The sequence below is a fragment of the Prosopis cineraria genome, unplaced genomic scaffold, assembly GCF_029017545.1.
Source record: "Prosopis cineraria cultivar Desert tree isolate PC_DT_omini unplaced genomic scaffold, ASM2901754v1 PC13, whole genome shotgun sequence".
NCBI lineage: Eukaryota > Viridiplantae > Streptophyta > Magnoliopsida > Fabales > Fabaceae > Prosopis > Prosopis cineraria.
The window spans coordinates 13,064,113-13,074,965 of NW_026555344.1; positions in this window are offsets into that span (position 1 = coordinate 13,064,113).

A 10,853-nucleotide genomic window follows, 5' to 3' on the forward strand; every position below is an offset into this window, starting at 1 on the left:
CTTGGAATTCACGCATGCAAAGAACGTGATATACACAAATAGGGAAGGTTCCAAGAACATTTATTAAAGCGTAATGTTCTCTATAACTTGTCCTGTCTCATTCAGCACAGGCATCTAGTGATTTTCACCAGCTTAGAATACAAGCTTTCCCTTGACCACCACCTAGCACCATTGTCATGGCCATTTTCTTCATCATCATCTTCATTTTCCTCCATCTCATCTTCACTATCTCCCTCACCCTTCCTCCTCTTATTTTACATATACTATAAACACTGTATTTTATCCGGATATTTTTTTTAATTTAATAAAAATAATAATAAATAAGTAGAAAATATAAAAATATAAAAATAAAATTTAATCCTTTTTTAGAATTATATTTTCAAAATAATAATAATTTAACAAAATCAAAAAAATCTTGCTTAAATTTTTTTTTAAATCTCTCACAAATTATGCCAATCATTCAAAAAATATTGGGAGTTACTTTTCTCTCCTTAAATCTTATTTTTCATTTAAAAAAATATATGTGTGTGTGTTAAAAAAAAATATAATAATAATAATAACTAAAAAAAATAAACTATTGGAGGGTTGAATGAAACGCTGAGCATCAACATTTCATCACAGCCCTCAAAGGGCCTTCTTTTTTACACACGCTGGCTGAACACAGAAGCAAAATAGCATAGAAAAAAGCAGACGCAGAGAACACACACGCCCGCGAGACAGAGCAGAATAGGCACACACATACACGAAAGCACAAGAAAAAAACAGAAGGAGAGAAAAAGGCATGCACGTTACAGCAAAAGTAGAGAGCAGAGAGAAATGAAGTCAGACACGCGAGCGAGCAGAAGGGAGACCCATGCATGCATAAAGCTTGGTCTCTCTGAAAACGCAGGCACGAAGAGGAAGAGAGGAGACTTTCTACCATACATAAAAAAACAGAGAGAACCGAGAGGGGAGGAGGACAACAGACAAAAAATACACACTCTTCTATGCGCCAGTCACGAAAAGGAGAAGAGAGCAGAGCAAAGCGAGCCACGGGGAGGATCCGAAGTCATAGACTCGCGCAGGCAGAGAAAATGGATGAAGCGACAGCATCCTGAGATCCTTTCGATTGCAGAGAGAAGAGAGGAGGAGCAAGGATGAACACAAAAAAAGGGAAGAAAAATAGAACATGGAGACCGCACGCACACAGGCCGAGAAAGGAGGGGAGTTTGCACGTAGAAGAAGAAACCAAGAGTAGGAATGAAAGGAAGAGAGACGGAGAATAAGGCGGAGAAAGAAGAGAGGCCGACAGGGAAGGAAGAGCAACAGCAGAAATAGGAGACAAAAAAACAGAGAAGTCGAAGAAAAAAAAACTGGATCTTGCTGAGGAGTGTGAAGGAAAGAGAATGAGCGAGGAGAGAGAGGAAACAACACAGAAAAAAAGGAGAGCGAGAGAAGAGATGAGAGACTGAGAACGAGAGAGACTGAGAGTGAAAACAAAAAGAAAGCGGAGCATGGTGACGGATGGAAAAGAAGAAAAGGCAGATGCAGTTGCATGTGAACGTGGGTTTTTAGGCTAGAACGAGTTGAGGACGCGAGAGTGAGAGAGATCGAGAATGAGAAGGCTGGAAACGGACAAGAAGAAAAAGAAGGAGAAAGAGAAATGGAGAACGAGAGAGAGAAGGAGATGAAGAATGAAGGAGAGAATGAGAAGAAGTTTCAGAGCAGAAAAAGAAGAAGAAAGAGAGACGAACAAGAGAGAGAACTGAGAAGAGTTTGGAGCAAGATTTAGGGATGATGGTGCAGTCATGGAACTGATATTCTCTAGAGCGTTTACTATAGGAAAGTTTAAAAGTGTGGTTTCCTCTCAGTGCAATGCTTGAACACAATGTCTTAATAATGCCCGGTAAGCCAACTTGCATTACTCTCCCTTCCTTTTGTTTGCTGAAAATTCAAGATTGAATGGCTCTTCATGTATCACCTTAAGATCGTATGTGAACATGGAAAGTTTGGAAATGTGTTGATGTGCGTTGATATCAAGTGTTGTCTTGAGATTCTTCACTTTAATTTTACCACGCCTACTTTGTTGATTTTTTTATATATATCTGTATTTGTGTGGTACTTGATATTTTGCACAGATATTCCTTTTCCTGTTTAGTTTAATCCCTAGAATTTTCATGTTTTTGGAGCCCATTTACATGATCAAATATACTGGCTTTTATTTTTCCTCTATTGGTTTGTTATAGCCTATAGTTTAATTGGTGAATTTTTCTCTTCTTGTACAGAGGCATTCTTGAGTTGAATTTTTATATCCATGTTTCTCTACATGTGCAATTTGATATATAAAACTTTAAATTATCATTCTTAAAATTCATTTGTAGAATAAAATACAATAATTTTTGGATGATAGACAACAAAAGAGGGATATTCTTAAATAACCAATATCGCAAGAGAAATTTAAAATCTCCATAGGCATTTAAAATGATATCATTCCATGAAAATCAATAAAATTTTGTAGGTATGAGGGTCAATTTTGTAAGTACTTATATGGGTTCTAAAGGCCCATTGTTAAAATTAATTTTCTTTTTATAATAAATATTTAAGTCTCACGTGAGATTTCAAGAATCTTCGTAGAGAATTAAATTAATTGCCTTATCATGTAGGATAATAAATCCTTGCAGATATCTCAATTCTCAATTTATATGAATTTTGTAAAAAAATAATAAACATTTTTTATACTATTAATTAATTAAATTAATAAATTTAAATTATAATCATATTTTTCAATTAGATCTTTTGGTCATATGAGATTTTTGAATGTCTATAGACCTCTAGAATAATCATCTTACCGTGAAAGTCAATAAGACTTCGCAGGTATAACAATTAAGATTTCTATGTTTAAAAATACAAATTGTATAATTACGCATTAAAATATATTTAAAATATATATATTATTCAATCCTTTATTGTGTGAGGATTTTAAATCTCCACAAATATTTAGGATAATCGTATTACCATAAAAGTCAATAAGGCTTTGCAGGTATGATGATTAAGAGTCTTTTAAAAAAAAGTATATATGTATATACATGCTTAAAAAATTATTATTAATACTTAAAAATATACATAAGAATATAAATAAATAAATTAAGTTGCTAGATTCTTTTATCGTGTGAGATTTTAAAATTTCTGCAGATATATAGAATAATTGTATTATCGTATGAGTCAATAAGGCTCTGTAGGTATTGCGATTAAATTCCCGTCATAAAAATAAAAATAAAAATAAAAATAATTTTTTAACTCTTTTCTTTTCTTTATTCCAAAAATTTAAAAAATTAGAAAATAGTTAAAATTGAATCACTTTTTGCAATTTAAAACACATATATCAAAATTTTAGAAATTATTTTATTTGCAAAATGGTGAATTATTTCTAATTAATTTCTCTTCAAAAAATAATTTCACTAACAATTTTCAAGCCCGAATTATGTGGACTTTGATTCCCATCATAGGGTACGTAGGCCTTAGAGTCAGATTCTAAGTCAAGTCCTCCTCGTAAATATATAAATATTTCTCACTTAATTCTTGTCATTTTTTTAAAATATATGAATATAAAAGGGATAATTTAAATAATTATAAAATCATATTAATATAGCACAACAAACTTCAGGTAACCGTTCTCACGAACGGGTGTTGTGGGGTGCCTAACACCTTCCCCACACTCAATCGACTCCCGAACCTATTTTCTGTTTTCGCAGACCATCCTTATCTTCCCTTAAATGGTTTTCCAAAATTTTCCTCAAAATCTTGGTGGCGACTCCCATTTCTTCGGTCTTCTTTCCGAAGGCTGGAACCTCCGCTCTCGCGTCGACCGCGTTGCATTTTCTGGGTGCGACATATACCTAGTAAGCAAAGAAATTAAAACCACCGCTACATTCATGATAGTTAATATCTATACCAACAATTGACAGCTCACTCTTGGAGTTCCACTACAAGCTCTTAAAGGTAGCCACAAAAACTAGGGTTATTCCCTTTAAAAGCCACCACACCAAATTTGAATGATTCACCAAAAGTATGTAAAAGCCAACTAAAATTGTTGCTAGATATTTAACCCAATTGATCTTTAAGGAATTGAGCCCGTAAACATATTATTCCACAAGTGTGGTTAAATAAAACTTCAACATGCTCCCACTGCTGCTTGGAGATCACCAATTTTGAAAGCCCTGAGAATTGTGTAAGTTGTAATAGTATAGCAATGACTCATCTACTATATTAAAAGCAAAGCACATATAAAGATGAACAGTAAAATAATAAATGTAGTATGGTATTAACTGGTGTTAGTTTTGCAATGGTGAAAACTGAAGCTTGCACATAAGAGGAAAATAACAAAAATTATAGAAAAAGATGTGAAATTATTTTTTAATGGAAACTTTTCCAATTTTTGAATGGAAACTAATAATTTAAATTTCTTTATATTCATGGTCAAATTTCACATGCTCTACTTTTCTGATACATCACTCTCTCTCTCTCTCTCTGCTTCTACAACTTTGCTAAAGTACACTAATAGAGAAAGCTAATTGACTTTTCTTGAATAAAACGCAGTGATTTAACCTAGACTACAAGGTAGGGTTGCATTCCATTTGTACACGCATTATTTCAAACCCTGGCCACTTTTCCATTTTTATGAATAGAAGTTTATAAGAAGATGAAAGTATCTATAGAGCTAAACAACCAATGGGTAAGAATCATTGCCCAATTGTATGTAATTTTTCCTTTCACTTTTTTCTCAAATTTCAAAATCTTACCTCCCCTACTCACTTCCTTCTTCTTTTTTCTCCTCCAAGGCATATTACTCTGTTTCTCTTCATCGCTCTTCATTAATGACTTTGCAATTGTTAAGTCACGATCTGTAAGCAAGAATTTGGCAGAGACTTCTTCCTTTTTCCTCTTGGCCCCTTACTTAACATAGTTGGGAAATAGTCATGCCATCAAGTCCTCATAGAAAGAGATGATACAATTGTTTGCTTCTTGCTGACTGGCATAATTTTTAGGTTCAAACTCACTTCCTTGACATTCATTATCAAAATTTAAGATGGCTTCATACACATTTATTATTTATTATTTTTAAGAAACCAATACAAATGCAAACCAAGAGAGTCTTTGGATTTGTACAAGAAATTTTTTAATGGTCTTGAAAGAGGACGGTGACAAACAAAATAAGAGAGTGGTCATACTACTTCGGATTTTTCTCTAGACTTGAAAATTATGAAGTTTAAAGCATGTTTTGATATGATGGCATCCTTGTATTTGACATTTTGCTCAGTAATTTAATGTTGTGATAAAAAATTCCTAAGTTAACAAATATTAAAAAAAAAACAAACAAACAAACTGCTGCATATAAAAATAATTATCACAAAAATAATTCAGAATGGTTGAAAGCCATCCATTATGGTATGATGGGAAAAATTACAAGGCATTAAAAAAAATTAAAATGAAAGTCCTCAAGCAAACATGTGACCACTAGCAACCATAGTAAAAAGAACCCTTTTCCACTTAATCAAAGAAGTAGCTTCATTAAATATACTGTTATTTTACTTTTATCTATTGTTCCCTTATTATTCCCAAAGTTTATGTCTGCAACTTGTGTATGTTATCTTGCCTCAAGGAGAATAGCCCCATTTGAATCTATCTAAATAAGTTAAACTCATACCTTGCAAAAAAGCTTGAGTTAAAAATGATTTCCTAATGAAAATTATTGGATTTGATATATATATGAAACTGTTAAACTTCAACAACATATCTAATTAGCCTCATTTCTTAAAAATTGGAACCATCAAGGCGCAAGTGAAACTTTATTTTGGCATTACATGGAAAGAGACCCAATAGAGTAAACTGAAAAAAAAAATAAAGCAACAGAATAGACTGACAAACAAAAAATAAAGCTATAGAAAGAAAGCTGAAAAAGAATGATAGAACTTCATATAGACATTTGGAAGAGATTTCTTTTTAATGTAATAATCTAATATACTTTGATTAACCTTTCTGCATACAGAATATTAAAAATTCACTTCCACTACTAAAAAAATAGGGTATATATAACGCCTTATATTTAACGGTTATAAGAAAAAACATTGAATAAAAAAGGCTAGATTCCAAAAAGCTAATATTCAGCGATTAAAAAATAACCGTTGAATAAATTTATATATATTCAACGGTTAAATACAAAAACCATTGAGTAAATTCCTCAGAAAAGTGCCTGATGACATCACTATATTATTCAATGGTTCACTAAAAGCAACCATTGAATAAAGCATCAGAACATTCAATGGTTAAAATAAACAACTGTTGAGTAAATGACTTGAAAACTACCTTATGACGTCATCTTATTATTCAACGGTTTCTTAACTAGAACCGTTGAATAAACGTTTATAATATTTAATGGTTTCTATTAAGGAACGTTGAATAAACATTAATCAACAGTTTTGTAATAGAATTGTTGAATAATATCATTTAAATTGACTTTTCATTCTTGCAAAGCGGTTACTCTTCAGACACTCAAAACTTCATTTCTCTCTGCAAAACCAAATACCCACTATTGAATCTCCTTCCCCAAGCACCGAGTCCACATTTTCGACCAAACCCTTCTATATTTCGCCGTTAGAATGCCATCGCTTTCCTTCATTGCCATTTTCATCTTCCGTTTCGTGGTGTGCGAACATGTAAGTGCTCTACGTTCCACTCCTCTTCCTCTTCCTCTTCCCTCTTCCTCTTCCTTCTTCTTCTTCCATTCCAATTGCTAGGTTTGTGGTTCATCTCTGTTCAACCATGGTCACGTTCGTGGGTTACATCGGCAAAATGAAAAAAAAGGTTAGTTTTTTTTAAGAAATTGTATAAAATTTGAGTATTTTATTTGAATATAGATTGAATGGGTTATAATTATTTAAAGTGGGGATGATTTCATATACAATGTGCTTCAATTTTGGTTGAACAAAAACGCTCTGTGTCTGCTGTCAATTGTTAAATGTGATTGATTGAGTGATTTTTAATATAAATTTGTTGTTATTTTAATGTTCAATTTGTTAAAAAAGGGCAGTAAGCCTGGGAAATGCTTAGTTTTATGCCATTATGCTATCAAATTTTTTTTAAAATTTTAGACTTGCAAATATAACCATTGTTAAAGTTGTTTTATGGTCTGGAGGGAGTTTAATTATACTTCTATCTTGTTTCTTGAATTAGTTTAAAATTTTATAGGTTAAAATAGTGTAAAGAAAGGGCATAGTGCTTGGAGAATACTCATTTGAAATCATTATGCTGTTGATTTTTTTTAATTTTAATTTTTCTCTTAAAAAGAACAAATATAAGTATAGTTGAAGTCGTTGAAGTAATTAAACTCGTGACTCACTAAATGCTTTCTTATCTTTACTATCTTTCTTAAATAAGAGCATTATGGATAAGGAGTGAATGTCTGTCAATCGCTTATTTAAAGAATATTGGAATGAGGTGGCAGAATTTGTTAAGTTTGCAGTAAACAATGCAAAAAATCGTGAGCAAATTGTTTGTCTTTGTTTAAGTTGTGGCAATGTGAAGTCAGTTTTTCCTGAGACATGCGAACTTCACTTGTTTAAGTATGGAATTGATCAAAGTTACAAATGTTAGGTAAAGCATGGGGAGACACCTAAAGATGTGAATAATAGTAACCGAGGGTATATGGAAAGTTGTTCATCACCACCATCTTTTGACACAGATGCAAATGAGGCTGTTGTCTTAAAGAATTGGTTGATACGATGGAAGAGGAACTCGAGAATTTTTCAGAGAAGTTAGAAAGGTTGAAAACTGATGCGAAGACACCTTTATATGAGGGTTATACTGAGTTCACTTTATTGTCTACTGTGTTAGAATTGTACAACTTGAAAGCAATAAGTGGGTGGAGTGATACAAGTTTTTCAAGCTTTCTCTCTCTAATCAAACTAATGCTACAGAAGAATAATAAGCTTTTAGGTCGGTTATATGATGCAAAGGTGTTACTCATAGTTAGCCTAAGCTATAAGAAGATGCATGCTTGCCTTAAGATTGCATTTTGTTTAGGAATGAATATGAAGAGCTAACCCACTGTCCTAAGTGTGAGACATCACGTTATAAGTAAAATGGGAAGAGTATGAAGAAGGCAATGTGGTATTTTCCTATTATTCCAAGATTTAGGCATTTGTATAGTATATGTCAAGAGGTAAAGAATTTAACATGGCATGCAGATGGAAGGATTAAAGATGATAAGATTTGACATCCAACTGATTTCTCCTGAATGGATAAGGTTTGATCAAAAGTACCCTGAGTTCGAAAAAGAAGATAGGAACCTACACCTCACATTATCTACTGATGGGATGAACCTACATGGTATGCAGAGCAGTACCTATAGTACATGGCCTGTGATGATGGTCATTTATAACCTTCCTCCCTGGCTTTGCATGAAGCAGAAGTATATGATGCTATCCTTGCTAATATCAGGGCTCAAATAACCTAGGAATGACATCGATGTTTACTTAGAACCATTGATTGAAGACTTGAAGCTATTATGGAAGATAGGTATGGAGGTATATGATGCCTACAAAGAAGAGATATTCAATTTGAGAGCCATGCTTTTTGGTACAATCAATGACTTTTTAGCAAATGGTAATCTATCAGGGTATAGTATTAAAGGACAACTTGAATGTCTTATTTGTGAAGAAGGAACACATTCAATGAGATTGCAACATGGTATGGAGAACGTGTACCTTAGGCATCGTAGATGGTTAAGTGACAAACATCGATATCGTCGGTGGAAAAAGTCTTTTGATGAACAAATAGAAGAAGAGAGGCCACCAAAGCAATTGACTGGTGAGGAATTATTTGAAAAGGTAAAAGACCTTGATATTGAATTTGGAAAACCATTTACGAAGCATGTTAGAATAAGCGGGTGGAAGAAAAGATCAATTTTCTTTAAGTTTCCATATTAGAAGACCTTGAATGTGCAATACTTCCTCAATTTGATGCATATTTAGAAAAATTTGTGCGATAGTCTTATTGAGATGTTGCTTCATATTCCAAAAAAAATGAAGAATGACATCAATGCAAGGTTAGACATGGTTGAAATAGGCACAAGAGAAGAATTGGTATCGTAGGAGAAGGGAACTCGCACATTTCTTCAAGTAGCAGCTCACACACTATCTAGAAACGAAAAGAAAAGTGTATGTGAGTTTCTTGCTACAATCAAGTTTCCAAATGGCTACTCTTCAAATGTTAGAAACCTTGTCTCAATGAAGGACCTAAAGTTAAAGGGTTTAGAGACTCATGATTGCCATATTTTAATGGAGAATTTTATTTCGGTGGCTATACATGGTATTTTACCCGATAATGTATGAGGTACAATCACAAAGCTATGTTACTTCTTTAGGTGCCTCTGTAGTAAAGTAATTAATCCTAACTAGTTGTCTAAGTTGCAAAGCCGAATTGTGTAAACATTATGTGAGTTGGAGATGTGTTTTTCCTCCTGCATTTTTTGATATCATAGTCCACTTAACTGTTCACTTGGTTAGGGAGGTACAATTATGTGCCCTACTTATTTGAGGTGGATGTACCCTTTTGAGCATAATATGAAAGTATTGAAAGGGTATGTGAAAAGTCAAAGTCGACCAGAAGGTTGCATTGTTGAATGATATATTAATGAAAAGGCTATTCACTTCTATGGTTAATACTTAAAGAATTTAAGGGATGTTGATGATGAAGCTACGGAATGGACAACAGGAAGAAAAGTTGTCATTATCTCAAGTGACAATGGGAAAAAGTACACCTTTTTATGCTGTATAACTCTCTAGAGATTGATGAGTATGCAAACATTCACAAGGCAAAGATAAAAAGGCAGCACCATCATCGATTAGAGAGTTGAATCATCAAACTGCATAATAAACAGTTCATTCGCTGGTTGAAAGAGCATATTGAAAGGAAGTACAATGTCGATCCTAATTCAATTCTTGATAGATTAAAATGGCTGGCACAAGGTCCGAGCAAACATGACTTCTCTTACACTAGCTATACTAGCAATAGGTACAAGTTCTACACTAAGGAGCATGATGACCGAAGTACGATGCAAAATAGTGGTGTATCCACCATAGGTGATAGCATGCATATTCTAGTATGAAAGATAAAAAACTTATTTATGCAAAAATCCATTACTTCGGGTAATTGAGAACATTTAAAAGTTAGATTATATCTCCTTTCGAGTTCTAGTCTTCAGTTGCAAGTAGGTTGAATATAAGAATGGGGTAGATGTCGATGACTCTGGGTTGATTAGGGTGGATTTGATTAAGGAAGGGTTTATAGAGGATCCTTTCATTTTTCCTTCCTAAGCCAAACAAGTTTTTTATGTCCATGATCCAGCTGATAAAAAATGGTCTATTGTTTTATGGAGTAACAAGGAAGTTGAAGAAATGAAAGATGCAAAAAATGAGCAAAGTCGAAGAAATGATGAGGTTGAAGTTAATCCATTTCATGGGATATCATTTGAAAATGATGATGGTGTAGACAGTATTGAAGATAATACTTTCTACATAAGACGTGATCATAATAAGGAAATTTGGATTTCTAAAAGGGGAAATCAATTCTACAAAAGAAGAAGATTGTTAAAGTGAAGAAGAAATTAGTCAAAAAAGTAGTTAAAACAAGAAAAAGAAAATGAACAACATAAATATTGTTGACTTATTAAAGAAAGTGCACGTGTTGTTATTATTTTTTTGATTTGTTTTTTAACTTATTCTTTTTTATTTATTTAATCTTAATTATTATTGCTTTCACAGGTAAATGGCTACTGAGCATGATCATCTTGACACTAGCTCTAGATCCAATAGTCC